This window comes from Belonocnema kinseyi, chromosome 2 (genome assembly GCF_010883055.1).
Source record: "Belonocnema kinseyi isolate 2016_QV_RU_SX_M_011 chromosome 2, B_treatae_v1, whole genome shotgun sequence".
Classification (NCBI taxonomy): Eukaryota; Metazoa; Arthropoda; class Insecta; order Hymenoptera; family Cynipidae; genus Belonocnema; species Belonocnema kinseyi.
In genome coordinates this window covers 120,698,647-120,713,548 of record NC_046658.1, presented here as the reverse complement: position 1 = coordinate 120,713,548, position 14,902 = coordinate 120,698,647, and positions in this window count along the sequence as shown.

Here is a 14,902-nt window from a genome sequence, read left to right as displayed (position 1 = left end):
TCTGCAACGAACATGCTTGCCGTCCCGGTACTACTCTATTCATTTGGAATAGTTCCATGGACGAAGAACGAGCTCAGATCTCTTGATATCGGGACAAGAAAGATTGTGCACATGAACAAAAGCATGCATTTTAAGTCTTCCGTTCCCCGAGCATTTAGCTCACATACTATCTAGTTGTCCAACTCACGCAGGAACGACCTACATTCAAAGGCACAATGCGGAACTAAGAATGCTTTATTACCATCTTTGTCACTCCTACGGTGTTAACCTGAATATCGCTCCTCTAAATGCTCCTAGGGAAATTGAGTCAATTGTCGCGAATGGGAAGTGCCGCATATACTGGAACTTTATATTCTCGACAATTGTTTCTGTTGCTCACTCGAGGCCTGACATGGTTCTTTTTGACTTCGAGAAGCGAACCATGTTTGTTATCGAATTTTCGGCACCAGCTGACAAAAACATCATAACCAAGGAGAATGAAAAGAAAGGGTGTAACCACCTATCTCACGGTCGTGAGACGTGGTTGTGGCTGAAATTTTACCGCAATTTCGCTGGAAGCGGGTGCAATTTTCCAGATTAGTATCAAACTTTAACATACATTTTCTCTGGATTTATCAAAAATTACTATTAAAAATTAATATATAATATTATAATTATTAATATTCAAAAATTATTAAAAAATTTTTATTATCAAAAATAATTTTGTTTCGATGATTTCTAAAAATATTTTGTGTGTAGTCAAGCTTTTTAGGACAAATTTGAAATCTATTTTTTAAATATAATAGATGAATATCAAAAGTCTTAACGAATAGAATTCAAACGACATGATATGAAAAAATTTCATTTTCGTTAACTAATGATTTATACAGTAGGTGGAATATGAAATTGCTTGACTTTTTTAAGATCAAGTAGCGTAAAAAAATTAGTAGAGATTGTAATTAAAAAAAGTTTTATTTACATGTATTTGATTTTCAAGACATAATTGGTAGTACAGAGAAATACCTCAATAGCTCTCCCTTCTATAGCCATTGCGAGAATTGAGGCCGCGCCGTAGGTAGGTATAACAGGAACTGTGCGGGGGCCGCGGGATCTGCGGTCGCCACTCAGGCGAGCAGTCAAGCGTGAAGAAACAAAAGCGGAGCTGGCTACAATGAGTTAATTCACACTCAAGGTCAGCCCCAAAATCGGCGGTATAAAAGAGTTTCACTTTAATATAATATTTCGTACATTTTTTTCTGTCGAATACGATTGTTCTTCAGACTACTTTTTGAAAAATTCATTTATTTAAGATTTTAAGTATTTCTGTAAGAGTGCGAACACTGGTACTAAAATAGACTATTTTTGAGATCATATTAGAAATCCTAAAGAAGGATCTTGGATTAAAATGAATGTTTAGCTTTAACTGTGAACTTAGGGGCTTCATAGAGACATATGTTTTACAAATGCAGTTATTTTTATTCATTTCATAATAATTAAGTAGAGAAATAACTCGTGATTTCTTGGGATAATCCAGTTCTTAAGGGGAATTTCACCTTTTTCCCTCTCCTCGTCGTTTTTTCAAAAAGTCATTCTTTTTACTTTTAATATATTTGTAGAAAAAGGGTTTACATCAAATTTCTAGAACTTTTTTGTTTAAAAAAATTTGTTTTTTTATTTTTTAAGACCCTTGTGTAGTTTTTCCAAGCATTTCCTTGTCTTTTTTTAATATTATTTTTTCCGATTATAGGGAACTCTACTCGCCCTATCTAAAAATAAATAATAATAAATTTGTCGATCCCTTTTGTGTGAACAACTCTCGTCTGTTCATTTTTGTCGTACTTTGTGGCATCAGAGAAAAATAATTTTCCTATTATTAATTTATTTTTGACGATTAAAACAAAAATTGCGCCTTCCATCAAAAAATGATTAATAACAAATTTATAGATAGTTTTCGGGTGTGGGACTTTTGTTCATCGATTTTTTTCGCACTTTGAGTCGTTTATACCAAAATTGAAATTTTTATTTCAAATTTTATATTTTACGATTAAAAAAAATTCTCAATCTTTCGAAAATAGATCAATAACAAACTTGTAGATCTTCCTTGGGCGCCAAATTTTTGTCTACGAATCTGTTTTCTTATCCTGCATAGTTTGACCGCAGAATGGAATTTCCAATTGTTTTTTGTGCAATAAAAATTTGAGTTTTCGATTTTTTAACAAAATTTAAAAAGTTGCTAAAGTTTCGATTATAAAAGTTCAATAAAAAGTTTATATAAGTCTATGAAAGTTTCGTTTGTTTTTAAAATTATTGTAAATGCTGTGAGAACGGTCTTAACAATTTCGAAAAGGATCTCTTAATTTCTTTAATTTCTAACTTTTACGAAGAGTCCTTGAAATCATAAAATTAAAGAAAGTCAAATTGTGTAATAGAATTGTGACAGTTATAATCATTTTTACTACGATCTAGAATTTTTTGTTTACTCTGAGAAATTAGAAAATTGTTCAAAGTTTAATATTCTTTAAATTCTTTTTTTTTCAATTCACAGCCATTATATCTGTATTATAATACAAGTTACTTAATTTAATTACGGTGAATATGATTTTCGGAAATATTCTTGTGTTTTAAAAAATAGTTTATATACTGCACAATAAATGTTAATAAATATAAAAATAAATGTAATAAATCAAGGATGAGTTTTACAAAAATTAATGGTTTCTTATAAAAATTGGCATCTGGGGTTTTTTGGGGTATCTGACAACAAATCTGAAGTCAGATTAAAAAAATTCAAAATGGCGGAAACTTTTTGTAAAAGTTTTTCGATTTTTATAAAACCTGTCACTCAGGAGTTTTTGGGGTCGCGAATTACGATCCGCAGCCCGATTTGCAAAATTCAAAATGGTGGATCCACATGGCAGACGAGTTTAAAAAAAATTTATAGATATTTTTAAAACTTGGCATTTGGGGAATTCAAAATGGCGAAAATTAAAAAAAAATTATGGATTTTTATACAACTGATTACGAGTCCGGAGCCCGATTTGCAAAGTTCAAAATGGCGGATCCAATAAGGCAGATGTTTTCCAAAAATTAATGGATTTTCATGAAACTTCGTATCTGGATGTTTTTGGGATCGCTGTTTACGCATCCGGAGCCTGATTTAAAAAATTTTAAATAGCAGACCCAATATGAATCTGTTATGTAATCAGCGACTCCCAAAGCACCCGAGTGACAAGTTTTAAGAAAATTCAACAACTTTTTCAAAATTAGTTTGCTTTATAACATCCGTCATTTCGAATTTTTTAAATCTGACTTCAGATTTGTCATCAGAAACCCCAAAAACTCATAGATGCCAAGTTGCATGAAAACCGATTAATTTTTTTAAACCCTTCCACAATATTGAATTGGACAATTTAAATTTTGCAAACCAGGCTCAGGAATAGTGATCAGCGACACCAAAAACCCCAGAGTAACAAGCCTATTTCCAATTTATTCAATGCGTTGTTCAAATATTAATTCTGTCGTAAACCATAGCGATTTTTTAAATTCTTTTATTTACAACTATTTATAATTTTACGCAGTACAATCGCCCTCATTTTACTAAAGGTATACTTTTTTGATATTACTTCAAAAACACCGAATCTAGAGGAAAAAGTTGTGATTAGAAAAGGTGGTAATCTGGGTTACCACTGTGCGGAAAAGGGTTATTTTGATACTGTAGAGATAATGTTAGGGGCATGTATACTTAGAAATATTATATATAATTTCCATTTGTTTTAGACATTTTTGATATGCAACAAACTAAAATTATACTACATTTCTTAAACAATGTATAAACAAGATATAATGTCAGGGAAGTCTCTGTTCAGTATGCCCAGACCATAAATCTGGCTAATTTTCCCGCCTTGAATTATATAGAATGAAACTTTTTTGTAACGTTCATTATTTGTATTCTATTCACCAGTTTTTCAGCACACCAGTTATCATTTGAGAAAAATGAAAATCCTTGTCAGCACTCTGCCAATCATCTTCGCGGTTGTGGCTAATCCTATTGGTAAATATAACAATATTACATTTGCAATTTTCAATGCCTATTTAATTGTGGTATATTTATTTCTCATTTGAAGTTTTCTTTATAGTATATTACATCACAAGTGGTGTTCGGCACGATTTAAGAGAGATCAATGTTTGCATGGCCTACTCTCCAATAATTGAGCTCTGATTGAAAAGACGTTTGTAATACAACGAGTGATGTACGATATTTTAATTCGGAATCAGTATTTTATGGGACTCCGTGGTTTTGAAGGGCATGAAAGCTTCTAATGTACAAAAAGTTACGCCTATCTCGTGAAAAAATAGCGAAAATGTTTAATATATTTTGGCAATCAACATTGTGAAAATTTGTACTATTTCCACGAATCGTTTAACAAAGTAAATCTGAAGAAACGCTATTTAGAGGTTAACAAAAATTCTAGACCCATAAAGTTTCATAGACAAATATAGGAAAATTGGAAATATTCTTCCAACCAGAAATTGAAAATTAGCTTACAGGTTCCAGTTAAAAATTCATCCCTTTGGGTTAAAAGTTCATTCTTTTGTTTGGAAACCCTACTGCATTAAAATTTTTTTAAACAATTTCTGTCAACTATTATCGATTCAAAGTTAAAATATTTCTGGGTGGAAATATCAACTGCTACAAGTCTCATTGAAAATTCATTTTTTATTATTGAAAAATTTTAAAAATCATTCTATTTTCGGTTAAAAATTTATCGTTCTAAGTGTTTTAGTAACTAGTTTGTTGTAAATTTAATTAGTAATTAATTATGTTACCAAAGTTTTGATCCAGGGAAACAATAAAGTATCTTTGCGTAAGTAAAATAAGCTATTAGATAAAAATAAACTTTTCTAAAAACACAAGTTCATTGCTTTACAATGTAAATCATTTTTACAAAGTTTGTTAAATAACTGTATTTTTTTCAAAAATTAGAAAATTACGAAATCGAAAAAAAATTGAAAATAAAGAACAGAACTCTGTTGAAAATTAGTACATAAAGATGTTGATTGTGTACGAGTATACTTAATTTTGAAGCCGTTGATCCACTATCATCTTGAGATGGTAGTAGATCATTTTTCTTTTTCTTAAGGTCATGTGACGAGAGGGTCACGTGACCAAACCTGGTCTTCAATTTTTCTTTCCCACCTTACGTCTAAACGGAATGAGGTATCCCTCTGAAAGTTTGGGAAATGAAAGAGGAAGTAATAAGCTCCATGTCTCTGCTTTGTTCCGGTGGAAATTTTGAGAATTTTTTTTTTTTTTAAGAAAACAACAGTGGACGTTTTCTTTCCCAACTTACGTCCACACGGAATGAGACATTGTGTTAAAAATTTGGCACGATAAATAGAAGGTATGCAATAATGTGTCTCTGGTCCTAAATAATTAGAATATTGAAAAAAGTTTGTTTCTAATTATTATTTTAGAGAAATACCGACCGTGCTGTCGTCAAACCCTGCAAGCAATTTGCAATGTTGTCAACGGGCTAGTTATAAGGTTTACATTTATCAAAGTGGGGCACAACGACAAAAATAGCTCACGAACATTATGTGCAAATAATGCAAAAACTAATGTTTGCACTTGAAATGCAAATAAACATATTTGGTCTGAGATACGTATCATTCTGGTATCAGCGGTGTCAAAGCAGCACTAGCGCAGCGAAAAGAATACTTCGAACTTCTAGGGGTCTGTGGGTAAAACAGGTTGCATGATTACCGTCAGAGAAAGTTAAAAGTCAAACTTCTGCTGCAAAACCTAAATGTGTCCGTCGATAATCATTATTTGCATAAATAAACTTTTTTCTTTCTCTAATTCTTTGCAAGGTCACAAACGATCGTTTAATATTTATTAACATTTCCCGAAAAAATTTCCGCGTTATTTAAATTTTCATTTTTCAATATGGGTGAAAAAATATTGATCTTAGGGCTGACATGATCTGCTATCATACTCATCACATGGCCTTAACTTCATTCAAACAAACTGAGGGCAATGGCTTTGAATATGCGACATGCGGCGTCACGTTCACAGTTTTACAACATGAACTTTTTATCGTTTTGATGGAGTTGAGAATTATACACATATGCGTTTTTTTTAACTTTTCTCTTCTTCACGTTTTCTATCTTCAGAATCTTTTTTAATTATTATGAACATTCCTGAATAAATTAATCTCTGCTGTTAGATATTGCCGACAACTGCTCAAATAATTTTTTTGCGAGATGAAAAAAAATCTGCCTCGTTCCGGATTTGATCCAAGAAACCAAGATCCAAGAAAAAGCAAAAATATTTAAAAACTTGATCCTGTTTGCAAATGAACAAAACAAAAAAATGAAAAAATAAGAGTTACTATTACTAATTATTTAAAAAAAGAAAGTCATAAAAACATATATTCTAATATGAATGAAATTTAATTTTGAGATACGGTTTGAAAGCAGTTCGAACTTCATATTTCTATGATTTAATTTGCTGATTTGATTGACTTTATCATTTGTTCTAGTTCAAAAAAATTATTTATTGTTAAAACTATTAATGTAGCTAATGAAAAAATTAATAATATTGAAGGCCCCAATGGTAAAATTATTGAAAACATATACATGATCAGAAAAATTAATAAAAAATATATCACTTATATCCAATGTAATTATAATAATACTTAAAATATGCAATACTACAAGTTAAGTTGCAAAGTCAAGAATCTTTGCACCTTTGTACAATTTCAAATTTTGAGGGAAATATTTTTGTAAAGTAATGGTAATTTTAATTAAAATGTTTGGAGGGAATAATTTGGTAAAAAGTCAATGACAAGACTAATAAACGAGAAAATAGATTTAATATTACCTAATATAATGTATATATTTATTTAAATTGAACCCAACATCATATATACATTTATAAAGTTCAACAATTTTTTTATTAGTTAATCTTGAAAGCTTTTTTCTCGCTGCATACAACCCCTAATAATTTCATTAAAAAATTTAAATTTAAAGAAGATTTTAAATTAAATATCTAATTATATTATTACTAACCTCATTTCTAAATTAAACAGATTATAAGATATTATACTCTGTAAACAAACGTACTGTACTCATGACGCACAGTTGGAAGAAATGCACTTTTTTCATTCAAAAATGTGCAGAGCCTTCAATTTTTCTACGATTTTGAATTTTTTGTTTTAGATTAAAGATTATTAAATTGTATGGATCTTGAATTTTTTGTTTTAGATTAAAGATTATTAAATTGTATGGATCTTGAATTTTCGGACTTTTGTCTCCTCTATTTTTTTAATAATAATTTTTCCACTCGAAGTAGGGAAAAACTAAAATTTTGTATATAATAATTTTTTACGCTTTAATAACTAAATAGGAAAACTTTATATTGCCTAGAATGAATGTTTAGGGACTCATAGAATACAAATTATTTGTTTATTAATCCGTTTCTTTGTTCATTTTCAATTTATTACGACTGAAAATCCGACTTTTTGAAAGTGAAACTGCCAACATTTGGAAATTGTTGATGTAACTTGTTTATAAACATGTAAGTTGCTATATTCTACTAATTACTTTCAAAGATACATTTTTTCAGGAATATGCGTAGACATTGTAGCAATTCAAGAAAATAGAATTTTTCATAAAACTTTACATTTGAATATTTTGTCATGAGAATTATTTATAACAATGGTTATTGTTAACTTCTCAAATATTTTTGCGTCTAGCAGTCAATCGTCCAACAGCTAATAAAACTTCTAGTGCAAAAAAATTTTCTATGCGAAAGGACCAAAATTTTGAATTTGTTTAACTAATTTGTTTACAAAAATTTAAAATGTTATATTTGATCAAATATTATTAAATATTCATTATTATAAGAAAAACCTGAAGTCGTTCTGGCGGTTGAAGGGAATTATAATTTGAAAACTCTCAAATTATAATATTTAGCTACAAGAATTGTTTATAACAATAGTTATTATAAACTTTTAATTTATTTTTGTTGAGAAATGTCATTCCTACATTACTGTGAAGCACTTAAAAAATATATATAACCCATGATAAGATAATTTTTCAATTTCTTCATCAAATTTGTTTATAACAAATAAATGGAATAATAAAAAAATTATTTGTATTTTATGAGTCCCTAAAAATTCATTTAAGACAATGTAAAGTTTTCCTGGTCAGTAATTGAAGCGCTAAAAATTGTTATGTACAAAATGTCGATTTTTCCATACTTCAAGTGAAAAAATTATTAATAAACAAATAGAGGAGACAGAGTGGGACGATGGTCGTGGGGGCTAAAGCGTAGGCTTTGGACCCACTCCTTCGGCTTGCGGGTTCGATTCCCGCCTCGCACTCTGGAAGAGTCTCGGTGGCCCATGCGGTGAACACTAGCCTAGCAAGGGAGTTGTTCATCTCCGGAGAGTCGTGGGACCGGTACCTCTAGAGAAAAAGGTTTTCTCTAAGTACTTAAGGCTGTTGCTCTTGGTGGTTCGGAACCCACCTTAAACTGTAGGTCCCCCTTCCACCACCAAGTAAGTGTGTGGAGGGTGTGTAAAGGAATAAAGAAGGTGTAAGAAAAATGTAAACCCTTAGGGGACACATTAGAAGCTTCCACTGAAATAGAGGAGACAAAATTTCGGTGTCTCAAGCTGAACGCAAAAAGCGAATTTCCTCCCACTGTGCGTCATGATTACAGTATGTTTGTTTCTAGAGTTTAATGGTTTATAGTCTGTTAATTTTAGAAATGAGGCTTGCAATAATGTTATTAACTATTTAATTAAAAATCTCCTTTAAATTCAAAATTTTTAATCAATTTATTAGGAGTTGAAATCAGCTAAAAAAAGCTTTAAAGGTTAAGCAACAAATAAATGATTGCTTTTTATAAATGTATATATGATGTTCGTTTCAATTTAAATAGACATATATTATATTAATAATGTTAAATCCATTTTCTCATTTATTCGTCTTTTCATTGACTTTTTACTAAATTATTCCCTCAAAAATTTTAATTACAATTAGCATTACTTTAAAAAAATATTTTCTTCAAAACTTGAATTTGTTAAGATTTTTAAGGTATAAAAATTCTTTACTTTGCAACTCAAGTTGTGTCCTAACATATTTATTATTATTATAATATTTATACTGGATATACGTCACATATTTTTTATTATTTCTTCTGATCGTGTATATGTTTTAAATATTTTTGTCATTGAGGTTTTTAATTTTATTATTTTTTTATTAGCTACATTATTAATTTTAAAAATAAATATATTTTTTTAACTTTAACTTTATTAAATTTTATCCATATTTAACTACATACTTTTATGACTTTTTCTTTTTTCAAATAATTGGTAATAGTTACTCTTATTTTTTCATATATTTTTGTTCGTTTTTTGCAAACAGCATCAAGTTTTAATTATTTCTGCTTTTACTTCATGCACTGCAATAAAAAAGTCAGACCTACTTTTCGTGGCGCCATCTGTTGGATTAGTTAGACCGACAATTCCCATCCGGGTTGTAATAAATCAGAAAAGTGGGGGCGATGCATGGGGCTGTTTTTGACATGAAGAATATGAAATAATAATAATACAAAATGAAAAATTTCCAAAAATTAATTTTTTTAAAGTTTTTGAACACTTAAATTTGAGCTGAAATTGAATGCTAAATATGGAAAACAAGAAAATATGTATTATAAATTTATTTTTAAATTTATACAAATATAATTTTTATGAAATTCTTGAGGAAATTAAAAAAGGTTTTCAAATATCTAAATTGTGTCAAAAAAATTCTTTTTTTTAATTTTTAAGATTTTATTTTATTTTATAGGATTTTACAAAATATTTTCAAAAATTCAAGTGTTTTAAAAACATGTTTAGGACTTTTAGAAGTTTGGCTGGAATCAAGAAATATTTGATAACTTTTTTGGAAATGTCTCCAAGTTTTTAAATATTTTTCATAAATTTAAAACTTCTTGAATTGCTAAAGATATTTTCAACTGATTTCAATTTATCATAAAATTCTTTTTCATTAATTAAAATGTGAAATTTTCAAATGTTTTTTTAAATATTTAAAAATCTAGATTTCGAACAATGTTTTTAAGTCTAAAATTCTTCTTAAATCTCCTTAATTATTATAAATATTTCTTGAACTTACTCAATTTAAAATTAATTTAAAAAAATGAAATTTGTTTGATTGTTTTCTAGAAATCTAAATAACTTTTTTTTAATTTTTGTAAAATCTTACAAAACTCTTAGCAAATCTTTACTAGTTTTAACTTTTTTTGAATCCTTTCAAAACTTCTTAATATCTCCTGAACTTGGTTACGTTTGTTGCAGAAAATTTATAAATTTAAAAAGTTACGTAATCTGGTCAAAAAAACCCCTCCCCCCTCCCACATAACAGATCGTTTCGAAAGACGAAATCCCTAATGTTAGGTAAGTTTGTTGAAAATTCGTCTTTTTGGTTAAAAAATTCATTACTTTTTGTTGAATTTTGATCTTTTTGGCATAATTTTGATTCAAAAATTCAAAAAATTGAAGAAAGTTAACGTACTTGGTCGACATTTGACTACTTTAATACAATTCCATTTTTTTGGTTGAAGTTTCATCATCTTAGTTAAAAATAATTTATCTTTGCTTGAGTATATAATTAATTTGTTACAAACTTTTTATTTTATTGGTTGAAAATGGATTTTCGACTGTAATTGTAACAATACTGTCTATGGCTGATAAATATATTTTCTGATTGAAAATTCCGGTATTTTTTAAGAATTCGTATTTTTTGTTAAAAAAATTTATCGTCTTGGTTAGAATTGAACCATTTGATTGAAAATTGATGTATGTATTGTTTTCAATTTATTTTTCTGATAAATGGAACTGTATTTGATTCATAATAAATATACTTCGGTTGGCATATGATGAATTACTTTTTAGTTTGAAAAATTAAATCCTTGATAAAAAATTGAACTAATTTCTTGAAAACTCAATTTTTTGTTGTTACAGGTTCACAATTTTAGTTCGAAATTTATCTCTTTGATAGAAAATGAAACTACTAGGTTAAGAATTCGTTTTTTAAGTAAACATTAATTTTTTGCTCCTTGAAAATTTTAATATTTGGTTGGAAATTCAAGTGTTTGGTTAAGAATTGATTTTCTTCATTTAAAAATTCAACTATATGGTAAAAAATGTTCGCAATTTGTTAAAAATTCGTATCTTTTATCGAAAAAAATGTGCTTGGTTAAAAATTCAACTTATTAGTTGAAAATTAATTAATTTGATAAAAATGCTTATTTTTTGTATAAAATTAATCTTCTTAGATAAAAATTTAAGCTTGTGAATAAAAGTGTGTATTTTTCAAATAATTTGTCTTGTTTGTTAAGAAATTGATATTCATGTTAAAAAAGTCAATTGTTGAAAGTTGAACTCTTATCTGATTTTTGGATAAACCCAAAGAAAATTTTCTAAACAAATTTAGCCGCAACAAATTTCGTATGACTTTTTTCTTGGGGAGGGTTAAAACTTCAGATCTTACGTAATTTACGCAATGCTCCTAAGGCGCGGAATTACATTAGATTGATTAGATTTCATTTCATTTCAAAAGAAAATAAGAAATTTAAGCAGAATCAGTAATGGGATCAATACCTTTATTAGGATAAGGAAGATGCACATTTAACAACAATGTTTACCATTTTTTAAGAATCGTCGTTTTTACTTTTTAGAAATTAAAAATCATTCTGTGATTTAAGCGAAGAATTTTTGCCCAATTTGAAATGAATTCGGTCGTTCCAATTTGTAAATCACGTAATAAAATTAATTTTTTCCGTTCTTTTTACAGGCCCAGGTACCAGGGTAAGACATTGGCTCGGATTTCTATAAGCAGCTGATCCAGTGCGCTATGACAAAATTTGCTAGTTCATTGATAAAAATTTTAAATATCAAATAACACAGCCACACAAAAAAAGTGTGCGGATCTTGTAACAAGACACACGTATTCCTATGGATTTTGGGGCGCTGAATTCAAATTCGGTATCAAAAATAACCCATCACATCATGGTTGAGCCATAACCTCAAAAAATGACGAAAAATCATGCACTGAGGCAAATAAATTTCAAAATAATGATAATGCAATTCCTGCAGACTTATGTTGTATCGTGTAAAAAATTCAAACAACGAAAAGTACCGCAAGTACTCTACACCAACGTCATGGAGACGGTAGTGAAACCAGTGATCAAACAGAAAATAGTTCTGATGATTCCGATGAAAATGACGAAAAAGATGACGAATATGGCGTGCATAAAATGAAATTGAAGGTTCCAATATTAGTGTCGCAACTAGAACTGAATGATTTTATTAGAGATCTTGGATTATCGAAGAAGCCAAAGACAACAGTTTCATTCTATCGCGACAGGGACAAAGAATTCAGAAAGTTTTTCGTTAAAGACGAAGAGACGTCTTTAGTGTACTGCACTGACGTTAACGGACTAATGAACTACTTGAAGAAAAATGTGTACAGAGACGAAGAATGGCGACTTTTCATTGATTTGTCAAAACGCAGCATTAAGGCTGTTTTTCTGCATAACACGAATACTTACGCTCCTATCCCTATAACTCACTCCACGGTCATCAAAGAAGAATATAACAATGTTAAAATGCTTGTTGAGAAAGTTAATTATACGAATCACAAATGGCAAATATGTGGTGATCTCAAAATCATAACAATGATATTAGGCAAACAATCGGGTTTCACGAGAGAGCCATGCTTTATATGGCTGTGGAATAGCAGAGATCGAGCCAATCATTACAGCAAAAAACATTAACCTTTAAGAGATTCATTCAAACCTGGTTCTCATAATATCATCAACCAAAGCCTCGTTGATCCAGAAAAAATTTTACTACCACCCCTCCACATAAAGCTTGAGCTCATGAAGCAATTTGTCAAGGCGTTAGACAAAGATGGACAATGCTATAAGTATATATCCCTTAAATTCGCTAATGTTTCAGACGCTAAATTTAAAGAAGTAATATTTTATGGACCACAGATTCGAATATTGAGAAGAGATACTAATTTCGTGAGCCACATGACGAATATTGAAATGGACGCTTGGGAAAGTTTTAAAGCAGTAAACGCAAATTTCCTTAGGCTGCTTGATGAATTTAAAATTTCACTTTCTAGATTCCCATCTGGATAAGTTTCCAGAAAATTTTGGTGATTTCAGCGAAGAACAAGGGGAACGTTTTCATCAAGACATAAAAATGATGGAACAACGATATCAGGGTAGATGGGAAGAGGTCATGATGGCTGATTTTTGCTGGATGTTGAAAAGGGAAACGAATGTAGGTCTTAAACGTAAGCGTAACCCTTTGCATCGTTCCTTCGAAGAAAAAAGGAAACGTTATAGCAGGCAGAAAATAGACTGAATTAGGTCTATAAATCAATTTAATTACGATAAAAAGCAAGATAAAATGTAAACATGAAAAATAGTAGAAATATATCCCTTAAGTCTAAGAAAAGCAGAGAGAAAAAGATTTTGAATAAAACTCTTATTCATTTGCATGTTTAAGTTACAGTTCGACATTTTAATTGATACAAACATTGTCAGGTTAATTGAAATGGGGTCAATTCTACTTGTAGTTCTAAGTTTCTTCAAATGAGTAATGTGCGTCTAAATTTTTAACCACCTGTAGTACAATGAAATGAATTTTATTGTGTTACAACGGGAACGCTTAAGTTAAGTTGTGTTGCGTTAAACAAAATTTCGTTAGGTTCTGTTAAGGTAGATTCATTTGTAGGTTAAGATCGAGTTAACCTATTAAATATAGCACACATTTAGGAGTGAGAACCGTACGCTTACATAGATACACGTGTGGTTGAATTTCATTCGGCTAGGTTAGGTTTGGTCAGGTGTTGTTAGATTAGGATAGGTTAAACCTCTATGTAGGTTAAGCCGAAGCTGATTAAAACGGTACCGCAAACACAACGGGATAACACAATCAGTTTAATTGTGTTTCGTGAGGTTAGGGTAGGTTAGGTTAGGCTAGGTTAGATTTATTTCTAGGTTAGGCTCGAGTTGACCCATTCGATGTAGCACACATTTGCTACTGGGAAAATATGCTTCCAGAGCTTTACGTGTAGTTCAATAAATTTCTGTTAATTCAGGTTAGGTGAGGTCAGGTTCTGTTGGGTAAAGTTATCGTAAATAACTTGATATCAGGCAAGGGTTGATCCTTCACAGTTGTCGACATGTTTTTGAAGCGAAAATTTGCTTCACTGGCATTATTTTGAAATTTATTTGCCTCAGTGCATGATTTTTCGTCATTTTTTGAGGTTATGGCTCAACCATGACGTGATGGGTGATTTTTGATACTGAATTTGAATTCAGTGCCTTAAAATCCATAGGAATACGTGAGTCTTGTTACCAGATCCGCAAACTGTGGAACATAAGTCATTTTACCCTTGTTTATTGAACATGGGGGAATAGCGTGACGAGTTGTAGAACGTATAGACGACTACGCTGATTTTCGGTTGCCCGAGAGCGAGGCTAGACATCTACCGTGCAAGTCGTCAATCGCCTGTATTTTATAATTGTACTGTTTCTTTATGAAATATAGTCAGGCATTGCTGTTCTTTGAAATTGTTTATTTCCGGTGTACGTATATCAAAAATTGTTCTTATAACAATAAAAATAGATATAATTTTCGGTGCATAAACAAATCGTTTCATCTTTTGATAGCATGTGAACCTATAATTAGGTAGAGTTAGAAAAGACTTACGAGTTTGACTTACAATTTAATCTTAGTTACGAGGGTAGTTCAATAAGTCCTTAGAATGAAGTATAAAAACAATTTTTTTGGGGTAAATTTTTTTTTATTTTTCAACATAATCTCCTTGGAGCTCT